Genomic DNA, 14,752 nt, shown 5'->3' on the forward strand with positions numbered 1-14,752 from the left:
GTGGCCTAGGGAGGAACATTTAAGACAGAGCGCACCGACACGTCGCCAGAACTTCCGGTGCTCCGGATCCTGGGACCGAATAGGCTCTAGAGGGGGCGTGGCCGACTGTCCCTCACCCTCTTTCTTGGGGAGAGGCATGAACGTAAGCTCTAGAAAAAGCAATGGACACTCTTCCGACCTGAGAGTCTTTTTCCCCGCGTGACTCAGGAAATCCATCCTCCCATAGAGAGGCACATGCACCGACCTTCAGGACAGAGTCCCACGAGGAGAAGACCCCGCCCCCGCCCCTTAGCGGGCTCGGGGCTGGTGGTAGCGTCCAGACGGCCATCCAATCGGAATGCTCCAACACAGCGGAAACGCGTGGCTTTGTGGGGGAGGGGCTCCCGGCTACCCTGGTCACCAAGGCGACGGCCTCGGGACGGCCCCGGCGTCGGAGGGGCGGGGTCGGGGTTTCCCCAGCCCGAGAGGGAAGAGTTGCGGGCGGAGCCCGGTCCTGAGGTCCCGCCCCGCAGGACCGGAGTTCCCTGGCGGCTCTCCGGACAGGTCAGTCATTCTCTCGTAACTGGCGATCCGTGCGCTGCGATCGCTGCCCGAACTCCCACTTCACAGACAGACACAGACACAGGCCCGAGTGCTGCCCGGAGGGTCACGCAGCGAGCTGAGAGCACAGCCAAGGCAAGCACCCATTTACCTACTTGTTCCACAAATATTTATAGAGACCCTACGTCTACGGTTGTCAGATTTAGCGGATCAAATACAGGAAGCCCCGTTAAATTTGGCGAACAAAAACACGCCGGGTATCCTGCATGAGACTCACAGTCCCACGATTCCATTAATTATGTAGTTAGAACAATGGTGAGGGCTATGAAGGAACAAAATGGGGCGCCGAAATGGAGAGTATCGATAGGGCTGGATTTTTTTTAGCCCTTCCCGCCCTCCATAGGGGGTTTAAATGCATCAGCATTCCTTTCCCCGCCCCCGAGGTCACACAGGAGTAACTTGGACTGTTCCCTCTGGTCCTTCCCCTCCCCCTCCTCCCACCTGTTTTGCAAGGATCTGGACTTGCTTCCTCCCACAGTCACGGTTCCCCTCCCAGCCCTCCCTGGGGCCCTGCACTTGGGTTTCTAATCCCACTCTCTTCTCTCTGAAAACTGTCATCTTTGGAGGAACCTGACAAGTTAGAGCTTAAATAACCCCCAGAGCGGAGGTGATGGGGCTTCGTACCCACCCACCCCAGGCAGTTAACCAGATACTACACTGCGTCCAGGAGCTCACGTTTACTTTATCCTCAAGGCAGCCTAATTCAGGAGAAAACTCACAAGAATGGATTAAACCTTCCTCAAAAGGCCTTAACTGTAAGCCTTCTCTCAGCCTCCGTGCCCTTGGTCACTGGGTGAAGTGAACAAGATTCGTGGCCAACCCCACTGGGCCCTTCAGGTTCTATACCTGCCTCTGTAATGAAGCGCTCGGGCCCATTTTTGAGATTCAGCTGCTAAGGCTGCCTTTCAAGTAAAATGAAATTTCTGAGACCCTGGAGGCAGGATGAGCGTGGGATCTGAGTTCCACGGCCTGGATTCCAAACCCTCTCCCACCACTTACTGCGTGGCCTTGGCAAGGAGTATGCCTCTCTGAGTTTCAGTTTTCTCAGCTATGAAAAACATAATAATAGTTCCTACTTCAAAGGATGGATGTAGGATAAGATAAGGTAATGCAACCATCCATTTCATTCCATTTCTCCCAAGAGAAATGAAGTCATATGTTCACACAAAAACATACACCAATGTTCATAGCAGCATTATTTATAACAGCCAAAAAGTGGGAGCAACCTGGCTGTAAAGTACAGCATAGGAAATATGGGGACTGTAACTATCAGGGGGAACACTTTGTAAAGAATATGAATATCTAACCACTATGTTGTACACCTGAAACTAATACAAAATAATATTGAATGTAAACTGTAATTGAAAAAAATTTTAATTAATGAAAACAGTGCAAGCAACCCAACTGTCCATCAACTAATGAATGAATAAACAAAATGCAGTCTACCAATACAATAGACTATTTTTCAACCAGAAATAATAGTGAAGTACTGATACATGCTATAAAACAGATTAATCTTGAAAACATTATGCTGAGTGAAAGAAGCCAGATATAAAAGGCCACAACTTGTACTAATGCATTTATATAAAATGTCCCAAATAGGCAAATCTATACAGATAGAAAGTAGATTAGTGGTTGCCTGGGCTGGAAGAACGAGTAAATTGGGGGATGATAGCTAAAGGGTATGGGTTTTCTTCTGGGGTGAAGAAATATCTAAAGTTGATTGTGGTGATGGGTGTACACCTCTGTGAATATACTAAAAATCATTTACTTGTACATGTTAAATATGTTCAATGGGTGAATTGTATAGTATGTGCATTATATCTAAATAAAGCTGTTACCAAGAAGAAGAGGGAGGAGGTGGAGGAGGAGGAAGAAGAGGAAGACACCTCAATGTACATTAGAATAGAATAGTCATTAAAATAGTCCCTGGCACAGGCCCGAGCTCACCTGATAGTTCTCCTGGAATTAAAGGGGCCGTGAGTTTTTGCTTTCTGCAACTTGCACCCAGAGCTGTTTTTTTAGGAATGCCCGGAGCCCATGATAAGTAAAGTCACTGAAGGTGTGGCCTCCTCAAACTCCTTCCTACTGAAGGACCCTGTACCCCTTGAGAGTGGCAATGTCTTCCGCACCCTGTGCCCTCTCACCCAGGGGCTAGGGAAATGGGTGGTACCAGTTGAGGACTTTGCCAACAGAAGCATTGGGCCCCCAATTCCCCAAGCTCTTTCTCTTGCCTTATCTCTTGAGATTATTACACCATAGAAAGCCCCATAACTTACTCTCCCCGTTTATAACTGAGAAAACTGAAGCCCAGACAGACAGAGGCCGGCAGTTTTCAAATGGCAGGCATTGCTCCCACAAGCAGAAGTTGTTGCCTCCAGAATGATGTCTCATCTGAGAGGTCTGGCTCAGGGATAGTCCCCTCGGGGGTAGGGGGTGACTGGGGCAGGGCATCAAGTTTCTCTCAAAGCTGAAGGGATGTTAAGAGCAGGACTCAGGGCTGGGATGGAGGTGGGGTCAAAGGGGTTAGGGTTGCAGCTGCCAAATCAGACTAGAGGATCTGACCCCAAGGCAGAATTATAGCCAAAGATGCTGACCTACAGGAGTCCCCAAATAGCCCCAGGACTGCTCTCCGGGCTGGCTCTCCACAAGGCAGTGAGCCTGAGCTCTGGGAAAGCTGAGAAGGTGGTCAGTCCCCAAGTGGCCCCGGGCCCAGGTCGTTTCTCTACAGTCAATGGGCTCCAGCCTCCGATCCCTCCTGCCCGCTGGGCAAGGTCATCCCCACGTGAGCACCACGGACACTGTCAGTGGCTGCATTTCCACCTCCTTCAGCTGGGGCTGGCTGTACATAACAATTACTTCAAATCTGTGCAGCAACAGGAACTCTCATTCATTGCCGGTGGGACTGTATAGCCACTTCGGAAGACAGTTTGGCAGCTGCTTACAAAACTAAACATACTCTCTTGGCCGGCGTGGCTCAGTGGTTGAGCATCGACCTATGAACCAGGAGATCAAGGTTCGATTCCCGGTCAGGGCACATGCCCGGGCTGAAGGCTCAATCCCCAGAGTGGGGCGTGCAGAAGGCAGCCAATCAATGATTCTCTCTCATAATTGATGTTTCTATTTCTCTCTCCTTCTCCCTGCCTCTCTAAAAGCAATAAAAATATATTTAAAACAAACAAACATCTGGTCAGCGTGGCTCAGTGGTTGAACGTCAACCTATGAACAGGAGGTCACGGTTCAATTCCTGGTCAGGGCACATGCTGGTCGGGGCACATGCCTGGGTTACTGGCTCCACCCCCAATGGGGGGCGTGCAGGAGGCAGTGGATCAATGATTCTCATCATTGATGTTTCTCTCTCTCTCTCTCTCTCTCTCTATCTCAGAATTCAAATTTAAAACATATTTTTAAAATGTTTAAAAAAACCCACAAAACTAAACATACTATTACCATGAGATCCAGCAACTGAACTCCTTGGTACTTAACAAAAGCAGTTGAACACTTATATCCACACAAAAACCTGCACATGGTCTTTTCACAGCAGCTTCATTCATATTTGTCAAAACTTGGAAGCAACAAAGATGTCCTTCAGTAGGTGATGAATAAATAATTCTATATAATAAAAGGCTAATATGCAAATTGTCCCCATCCACCCGGAGTTCAACCAGGGGGCGGGGCTGGCTGGCCAGCCTCCTGTGTCCCCTCCCCTGAGCTGGCCAGGCCCCAGTGGAACTGATCAGGGCAAGCTGGCCAGACCGCATCCGTGCACAAATTCATGCACCAGGCCTCTAGTCTATAATAACTTCCCAGACGTTGAAATATTACTCAGTGCTAAAAAAGAGAAATGAACTGGGGGGTAGGAGCAGCCAAGGAGAGGTCAATGGGGGGGGGAGACTTATATAATACTTTAAACAATACATACATTTTTTTAAAAATATTTTTTTATTTATTTCAGAGAGGAAGGGAGAGGGAGAGATAGAAACATCAATGATGAGAGAGAATCATTGATGAACCCAAAACCTGGGCATGTGCCCTTGACCAGAATCAAACCTTCAGTCCTCAGGCCAACACTCTATCCACTGAGCCAAACTGGCTAGGTCTGAACAATAAAGAATTTAAATTTTTTTAAAAAAAGAAATGAGCTATCAAGCCATGAACAGACATGGAAGAACCTTAAATGTATGTTACTAAGTGAAAGAAGCCCATCTGAAAAGGCTACATACTTAGGATTCTGACTGTATGACGGGTTCTATGGGGGCGGGAGGGAGAGGCAGGCAGGCACAGAGGATCCTTAGGGCAGGAAACTATTCTGTGTGATACTGTGATGTGGATATGTGTCCAAGTCCATTTGTCCAATTCACAGGATGGACAATACCAAGAGTGAATCTTAATGTCAACTGGACTTTGGGAGACAATGATGTGTCAGTGTGGGTTCATTAGTTGTCAACATGTCCCACTCTGGCAGGGGTATAGAGAGTGGGGGCAGTGGATGGTGGGGTAATGTGGGAACACTATGTACCTGCTGTGAACTTAAAACTGACCTAAAAAATAAAGTCTACTTAAAAATTAGCTTCAATCCCTTCAGCATCCCCTCAGAACGGAGGATTTGTCCTTCGTGGAATGACAAGGACAGACATACAGAACTGGGTTCAGGTCCTTTCTCAGGGGCTTCCCAGCTCTGTCACTCCTTTTCTCTCTAATCACTTCTCTCCTAAAATGCAAATACTAAGATCATCCCCTCACCTTAGAGGGGAGAAGGTGGGGCTGAACAGAAAGGGAAGGGGATTATGAGGTACAAACTTCCAGTTATAACGTAAGTCAAGGTGACAGAGTCACTAGACTTATTGTGGTGATCACTTGCTAAGGCATATAAATGTCGAATCACCATGTTGTACACTTGGAACTAATATAATAGTGTCTGTTAACTATAATGAAAAATAATTAAAAATTAAAAAAAATTTTAAAGATTCACCTCACAGTTGTAAAGATTAAATGAGATAGTTTCAAAATGAATATAAATTACTTTCTGTTTATGGAAGAAAGATAAGCATTTTGTGGAAAACTCAGAAAAGAATTTTAAAAAGATAAAATTCACCAGAATTCCATACAGACAGGGACAAGCACGTAAATGCAGGCCCTGATGGAGCAGGCTCTCCATAGCCCTGGTCCCAGACACGTGATCCTCAAGCCACTTCCCGGAGCTGGGGACACAGTATCTCCACTTCGCAGATGCAAAGCTGCAGTCCAGAAGGGGTAAGTGATTTGCCCACACATTTGAGGAACCACAATCTGGAGGGTGTTGGTTTTGGGGTTTTTTGTGTGGTTTTTTTTTGGGGGGGGGGGGCTCTTAATTTACTACTTTTCCTCTGAGCCAGGCTACCTATCAGGCACAGCTGGATGAAAATCACAGCTCCACCATTAACCACTGTGTGACTTTGGATAAATGTATTCACCTCTCTGAGCCGCAGTTTCCTCATCTGTGAAATGGAGAGAATAACTGTATGTACCTCATAGGACTGTGAGAAATAAGACATTCTACACAAGGAAAATAAAAAGGACATGTTTTAAAAGCACATGGGATTCTTGAGCCCATAGCTAAGTGCTCAATGAATATTAGCTGTGGGTGCTCGGAGACATAGAGACCCGGGTCCACAGCCTAGCTCCACTTTCTATTAGAAATAATTATAGCGTGTCATGTTGGCCAAGGCCTCGGCGAAGGGCTCAGGCTAAGGATTTGGGAAAAACCCTTCCACTCAGGGGAGGGAGAAGCCAAAGGGAACCGGAGTTCAAACGTGGAAAAGGAACAGCTGCTGGTGAGCCCCCAGAGGCAGTTTCACCTTGACCCACAAAACCGAAAAGGGGTGGGTCTTCCTGTGCAGATAAGGATCAGGAGAACAAAGCATGCTATTAATTAAGTCTGGCCTATTTTAAGGCTATGGAATATTTTCCCCCTTAAAGATAAGCTCACAATAAAAGTTCAAAAGGTAAACACAGAAAGCGGGCGGAGGCCAGCCTTGCCTTCTGCTAAGCCAGCCCTGCCAGCCCTGGGACTCGAAAGTGGGTGGTCTGGTCCCAAAGCCAAGTGTCCCAGCCCGGGGCCTCTAGTGCGGGGACAGCAGGGGGACCGGCGCCACCAGGGAGGCGGGGAACCACGGTGTTGCCTGGCCCTGGCCAGTGGGCAACTTGGACCAAGAGAGACCTGGCTGGGTCTCGAACTTCCCAGGAGGGAGAATGGACTTGGCGTTCCTTTACTTCCCCCAGGAGGATATGAGTCACAGGGAAGACGCCAGCCAGGCCCAGAGCTGCCCAGAATAAGGACAGAAACTCCCAGGCCTTCCCATCTGGATGGCCTTGGGCAAGTCACTTCCCCTCTGCTCTGTGGTTTCTCACCTGCCAACGAGGTGAGGATTGTCGTCTCCTGGGGTGAGGATGCAGATCACATAGAGCCACCTTCAGGAGAGTGCCCACTGACCATCGCAAGCACGTGTGTGAGCTGTTCTCCTCATCTCCCAGACTCTGAATTGTGGTGAGGACCAGGGACACCAAGGGCAGTTTTTCTTATCTACTATAGGTGTACTCTCTGAACCTCAGCCTCCTCTTCTGTAAAGTAGGGTGAGATGATGAATGAAGAGGACTTCACACAAAGCCAACCATCACCCACAAATAAATAAAGCAGCTGCCTTTTTCCGTGCTCTCCCCTAGAACTGGGCGAATTAGGGAAGCAGCAAGAAGAAATAGAATAACCAGAGGTTGCCTATTGGATTGTAAATGGCCAGTTTGTCAACTGTCCCTTTAAATTTTTTAAAAATTGATTTTAGAGAGACAGAGAGAGAGAGAGAAAGAGAGAGAGAGAGGCAAACATCAACGTGTTGTTTTACTTATTTACACATTCGTTGGTTGCTTTCTTGTATGTGCCCTGACCAGTGATCAAACCCCCAACCTTGGTGTATCCGGACAACACTCTAACCAGCCAGGGCCTGTCAGCTGTGCCTTCAGGCCAGAACTTGCTACCATGATGGGAACACAGCACATCTGAACCATCCGGTAAAGTAACCACCAACCACGTGTGGCTATCGAACATATGAAATGTGGCTGGGCCTTGGCCGGCTTGGCTCAGTGGATAAAGCATCAGCCTGCAGACTGAAGGGTCCCAGGTTTGTTTCTGGCCAAGGGCACATGCCTGGGTTGCAGGCTTGATCCCCAGTAGCGGGTGTGCAGGAGGCAGCCGATCAATGATTCTCTCTCATCATTGATGTTTCTATCTCTCTCTCCCTCTCCCTTCCTCTCTGAAATTAATAAAATATATTTTAAAAATAAAAATAAAAGAAATGTGGCTGGTATGTCTAGGGAACTACATTAACTAATTTAAACAGGCCTAAGTGGCCGGTGGCTACTGGACAGTGCAGCTTAGACTAAGCTCCCGGAGACCAGTCATCAAGTCTGTCTTTCTGTCCCTAACACCCAGAAGAGGACCTGGCTGATAGTCTGTGCTCAGTTAATATTTGTTGAATGAAAGAACTGACAGAGGCAGGAACTGAAAAGAGAACATTTCAAGAACTGTTTTCCTGCCCTTTTCCATGTAATTTCCAAGACTTACCTGTAAAATGGGCACAATAGTAGTTCCTATCTCATCGAGTTATAATGAGAATTAACAAGTTAATATTTGGGAAGGGCTTAATAGAATGCCAGCAACACAGCAGGTGTTATGTAAGTGTTTATCAATTAAAAATAAAACATCACGCCTGTGTGAACTCTTCCTTTCTGGAGTACATGAGTCATATTTAAATTTGGTTGCAGGAAAAATTCAAAGTAATAATGGCTGTAATGACACACGTTTTCTCTCTCCCTTCTAAAGGCGTCTGGACTGAGGCACTCCAAGGCTTGGGGGTGGCTTCCAGCCGGGCTCAGGGGCCCGGCCCCTCCTATAGGTTATTCCTCATCCTCAGTACCGACTCCTTCCTCATGGTCCAGAATGGCTGCTCCAGCCCAGGCCTCGGGTCACATTCCAGCTGGCAACAAGGAGGAAGAAAGGCAAGGGGAGCCAGGCCTCTCCTTCTTAGGACACGTAAGCAGAAATCGCACATACCTGCTTCTACTCATTAGCCAGAACTTGGGCACAAACAAGGCTCCAGCTACAAGAAGCAAGGGAGGCTGGGAAATGTAGTCTTGATTCGAAACATGATAGAAATTGGGAGTTTTATTCCTAAGGAAGATGGGGAGAATGAATGTTGGCAGAAATGCAGCCGTCTCTCCCCCGAACGCCAGTTTCACCCTCGGATTTGGTTCTCAGTGGCTGTTTCAAGCACTGTAGCTACTCATACCAGTGACAACACTCACATCGGACTTTCGTGTCTGTTACCTGATTTGATCACTAAAACTCTTCCAGGTTGATATGTTGTTGTTGTTAATGTTGTTGTTGTCCTTTGAACAGGAGAGAAAACCGAAGCTTCATCAACTGGCTCAAGGTCCCAGAGATTGTAAATGATTGATCCAAGACTAGAATCTAGGTCTGTCCAACTCCCAGTCCTTTCCTTCCCACTCCAGGGCCCTGCCTGCAACTTTGAAGCCCCTGCAGCGCAAGGAAATGGTCCCCAAGGCCTGGACGGACATGGAGCAGAGGGAGACCGGAGGTCAGGGAGCCGCCAGGGACAGGCCTGCAGCCCTCCTGCAGCTGAGGGCGCAGTCACAGACCCTGCCTTCCTCCGCACCCGGCTCCGGGTGAGCTGATTCCCGGGCAATGTTTCTCTTTCATGGATGTGTCTCTCTCCCCCTTATCTCTCTCTCTCTCTCTCTCTCTCTCTCTCTCTCATCAATAAAAAAAATGTTTAAGCCAATCATTTATATATTTGTGGATTTTGTTCATTTATTCAATAAATAATTGCCGAGTGCATACTAGACACTGGAGTTACGCTGCAGTGAACAACGTGAAGATGGTCTCTGCCTATACTCTCGTGAGGGACGGGGCATCGAACAGCAAGCAGATAAATAGAAATATATTGCAATATAATAAATACATCAGGTCATAACTTTCTCTTCTTTTAAAGAAATGTTGATATTTGTGTTATTTGCCACAAATGTTTTTTAAAATATATTTTTATTGATTTCAGAGAGGAAGGGAGAGAGATATAGAAACATCAATGATGAAAGGGACTCATGGATCGGCTGCCACCTGCACGCCCCCTACTGGGGATGGAGCCCACAATCTGGGCTTGTGCCCTTGGCCGGAATCGAACCGGAGACCCTTCAGTCCGCAGACTGACGCTCTATTCACTGAGCCAAACCGGCTAGGGCCATAACTTTCATATATGCTTTAAAAATGCAAATGAGATGTGGCAGTGGCTTCCTTCCTTCAATAGGAGTCAAGGAGACATTTAATCTGAGCCCCAAGAATAGAGAAGGATCCAGCTTATTCACAGAATGCAGGGAAAAGCCCTCCACGACGAGAGAACAGAGTGTGTGAGGGCCTTGGGTCGGGCATCACACATGGATTATTTCATCACAACCCCAGCCCCCAGGGAGGTGCAATTATTATCATTAAGGGATAATGAGGCTCAAAGAGGAAGAGGGACTCTCAGCACATACATCCCTTAACTCCCTTCTGCGGCAGAGCTGGGATTAGAACCAAGGAGCGTAACCGCCAAAGCTCACGCCTCGCTCATGATACTCTGTCCCTTTGTCCTCGCTCTGGGAAAGACAGGCATCAGCAGAGAAGGGGAGCAGGTGGCAGGCCCCTCCAGAGGAGTGAAGGGATATTCTATTCCTGCAACCTGAGCCTCAGGCACAGTCCACAGGACCGGGGCCACCTTGTAGGACCATTCTGTGGGGACAATCACTCCCTGGCCATAGAGCCAGATCCCAGATTTAAGCTGGGACTATCTTGTCACTTACCATAGCCATTAAGGAATGCTATGTCTGCTCTCCCTTCCCTTTCCTTGAGAGGGGAATCACAGAAGCTTGAGGACACACGGAGAGAGGGGTAGGGAAATAGGGAATAACAATGCAATAATAATTGCAAAAATGTTTTCAGTGCTTACTGTGTGCCAGGCACTGACTTGTTTAACCTTCAAAACAACCTATAACATCATCCCCATTTTACAGATGAAGAGACTGAGGCCAAGAGGGATTTAAAACTTACCCAAGATGATACAGCTAGTAAGTGGCAGAGCCGGGATTTGAATCCAGGTGGCTGGCTCCTGAGCTCACTTTAAAAAACAAAACAAACCTGCCCAGCTGGGGTGACTCAGTGGTTGAGTGTCGATCTATGAACCAGGGGGTCACAGTTTGATTCCTGGTCAGGGCACATGCCCAGGTTGTGGGTTCGATTCACAGTGTGGGGCGTGCAGGAGGCAGCCAATAAATGATACTCTCTCATCATTGATGTTTCTCTCTCTCTCCCTCTCCCTTCTTCTCTGGAATCAATAAAAATATTTTTTTAAAAGTAAAAATAAATAAAAACAAAGCCCTTTATTGTAAAATAAGACAAAAAGAAAAACATACAAAACAAATGTACAACTCAGTTAATTATTATAAGGCAAATACTCTTATATTTCTTTTTATTTATTTATTTTTAATACTCACCTAAGGCAATTTTCCCATTGATTTTTAGAGAGAGGAAGGACAGAGAGAAATATGGATGTGAGAGAAACACATTGATTGGTTACCTCCTACCTGCGCCTGACCAGGGCCCAGGCCAGGCCCCGGGAAGGGCCTGCAACCGAGGTACATGCCCTTGACCAAATCAAACAGGGACCTTTTGGTCTGCAGGCCAATGCTCTATCCAGGGAGCCAAATCAGCTAAGGCCCCTTATATTTCTTAACACCAGGGTTAAGAAATAGAACTTTGCCTGACACCCCCTTCTCTGTGTCCTCTCCCAATCACGCCCTTCCCTCCCCTCTCTGCAAGCAACTGCTATTAGAACTTTTACAGGAATAATTTCCTTGTGTTTTTTTCACCCTAGACCAGTGATGGCGAACCTATGACACGCGTGTCAGAGGTGATACGCGAACTCATTTTTTTGGTTGATTTTTCTTTGTTAAATGGCATTTAAATATATAAAATAAATATCAAAAATATAAGTCTTTGTTTTACTATGGTTGCAAATATAAAAAAATTTCTATATGTGACACCGCACCAGAGTTAAGATAGGGTTTTTCTTTTTTTTTTTTTTAAATATATTTTTATTGATTTTTTACAGAGAGGAAGGGAGAGAAATAGAGAGTTAGAAACATCGATGAGAGAGAAACATCGATCAGCTGCCTCCTGCACAGCTCCCACTGGGGATGTGCCCGCAACCCAAGTACATGCCCTTGACCGGAATCGAACCCGGGACCCTTCAGTCCGCAGGCCGACGCTCTATCCACTGAGCCAAACCGGTTTTGGCAAGATAGGGTTTTTCAAAATGCTGACACGCCGAGCTCAAAAGGTTCGCCATCACTGGCCTAGACACTGGTTAGTTAGGCCCATTTTTTTCTAACCTGATACCTCTTAAGTCTCTTTTAATCTACAAGTCCTCCCACCATCTCTTAGTTTTTCTTGTCATTTATCTGTTGAAGAATTGGAGCCATTTGACCGGTGGAGTTTCCCAGTCTGATTTTGCCCACGAAATGCTCACAGTACCCCTCCTCGTCCTGCTGGTCTCTGAGTTTCCTGCCAATTGCCCGCTGGCTCCAGGGCGCGATCAGACTCAAGTTGGACCCTTTTGGCAAGACCCCAAGGCGGTGTCCTTCTGTCAGGGGCACAGAATGTCTGTGTTTCTCTGTCCTTTGATCACAGCCATGCTCTCAACCCCGTTGCTGCGGGGACATTTTCAGGCTGCCCTCAGCTGCCCTGTGGATGGCTCCGCCCTCTGCCCCTCTCTGCCCCAAGGCAAGCCTGTTGGGGGCACCCAGGTTTCTCCTGCCTCGGGCCTGGCTCACACAGGAGCAGCCCCACAGGGGTCCCACCTGAGTCTCCCCAACGCCAAGACCTGCAGTGGGATCGGGCCCCGCCTCTCTGATGAGCGTCACCTCTCTCCACCTCTCCCTCCCGCCCAGTGCACCCGGCAGATGGAATTCTGCTTCATTTCCCAAAGGGGCCATGCTCCTCCTGACCTCTGGGCCTTTGCTCATGCTGTTCCCTCAACCAGAAACACTCTTCCCCTTACTTCCCTTCAGCCCAGCTGATCCTTAGGTCCTAGCAAACCTGTCCCTTCCATACCACCCCCCCCAGCCAGAGGGGACTGGACACCTTTACGTGCCCTTACTTCTCCAAGACTCACCTCGGGTGTAACTCAGTGCCATTACGTGATACTTGTCTGTTTTCTTATGTTTTCCCTTCTAGAGTCTGAGCTCCTTGAAGACAAGGACCCTGGCACAGAACAGGTGCTCAATAAATATCAATTGAGCCCTAACCGGTTTGGCTCAGTGGATAGAGCGTTGGCCTGCGGACTGAAGGGTCCCAGGTTCGATTCCAGTCAAGGGCATGTACCTTGGTTGCGGGCACAACCCCGGTGGAGGGTGTGCAGGAGGCAGCTGATCGATGTTTCTCTCTCATCGATGTTTCTAACTCTCTATTCCCCCTCCTTTCTTCTCTGTAAAAAATCAATAAAATATATTTTTTTAAAATATATCAATTGAATGCATGTATGAATGAATGGGACTTCACAGGTCACAGGGAGGCAATTCTGGGCTTAGTTTCAGACAATGAGAGCTCTTCTAAGATGACATGCACTGAGCTTCCCACCAGAGGAGGTATTCAAGCTGTTGTGCGGTACCGGTTGCAGAAAGAATTCCTGTTGCAGGTTTCATTCCGTCAGGGCACACACCTAACATACCTAGGTTTTGGGTTCAATCCCCAGTTGGTCTGCATATGGGAGGCAACCGATTTCTCTCTCACATGTCTCTCTCTCCCTCAACACATCCTTGAGTGAGGATTAAAAAAAAAAGAAGAAGAAAAGAATTCCTTCTAGGACACTGAGTCCCAGTCTCGGAAAGCAGCAGAGCCCTTTTGGTCGGCAATCTTGCTGGGCCCCCCCAAATATAAGACACACTCAAGGCAAGGAGTTCTAGTTTCAGCACTGGAGGAGGCAGAGGCCGCCCCCTCTGGGCCCCCTTGTCCTGAGCAGGAGGGTCCCTCTCAACAGTGGCCTGGCTGTATTGCCGAGTCATTAGGTCAAAGGCACCATGTCCATTTCTTTTTCCAGGGACAGGAGCGTCAGACCCAACGCCCTAGCTCTACTCCTCCTACGGTGCCCGCAGGGGCTCATCCGGTCAGCTACAGAGACGCCCACAGAAGCCCTCCAAAAACACTGCATTTCTGACACCATAGATTTGGGGTCTCTGGGCAGAGGGAAGTGGGCAGGGAGCAGGCAGTGCTGCAGGCTGCTGCAGAGCACAGGGCCGAGGCTGAGTCTCAGGATTGGATTAGCAGTGAATGTGGAGCTCCCAGCCCTGCTGCCCACAGGGACATGGGGATTACCCAGGCCTCTGGCAGGGGCCCACATTCCCTGCCAGGTCTCAGAACAAGGATCGTCCCTAAGCCGCAACATATGGGCCCGGCATTGTCCACCGCCTCCCACTTCCAGCCGTTAGCCCTCAGCACCCACCCCCAGCTGCCTGGGAAGACACCTGCCTCCGCGAGCCTGGGATTTGTAAGTTATTTAAATTGTGGTCCACAGCCTGGGCAGCATCCACATTCCCCGGGAGCTTGTTAGAGATGCGAATTCATGGACCCCAATCCTAACACTGAGTCACAAGCATCAGAGTAGGGCCAGATCTGTGGCTTAACAAACCCTCCAGGTGACTCTTAACACACTGAAGTTTGAGAACCACTGGCTTGGGTACCTGAGTCCGTCCCACACCCCGGTCTGATTATGCCCCACACCTAAGACTCCAGGCAACTTCTACCCTCAGACTTCTCCTTTGGGCTCCTTCAACCCTTCACTTATCCGCATGAATTACAATGGTGCTAACGGATTAATATTGTTAGGTGGCACAATTCCACTGCAGTTAGGTCAACAGCGGCCCCTGGAGGTGTGCAATGCTATGCCCTGAGAGCCCTTACTGTGGACTGCATTACCCTTTATTATCCCCATGTTACATCTCAGTGAACTGAGGATCAGAGGGGACGGGACTGGCCCAAAGTCACACAGCAAAGCTCTCTGCTTCCTGCTCC

The 14,752-nt window shown here is 48.2% G+C and overlaps 1 long non-coding RNA gene across 1 annotated transcript; it reads left to right on the forward strand.

Moving 5' to 3' along the window:
* Positions 1-180: 180 nt before the first annotated feature.
* LOC106698446 lies at positions 181-7,111 on the forward strand. Its single transcript, XR_002831146.1, has 3 exons — positions 181-543; positions 5,715-5,853; positions 6,862-7,111. It is a non-coding gene; the product is annotated as an uncharacterized LOC106698446 (long non-coding RNA).
* Positions 7,112-14,752: the final 7,641 nt, after the last annotated feature.

Source organism: Myotis lucifugus, unplaced genomic scaffold (assembly GCF_000147115.1).
Source record: "Myotis lucifugus unplaced genomic scaffold, Myoluc2.0 scaffold_181, whole genome shotgun sequence".
NCBI lineage: Eukaryota > Metazoa > Chordata > Mammalia > Chiroptera > Vespertilionidae > Myotis > Myotis lucifugus.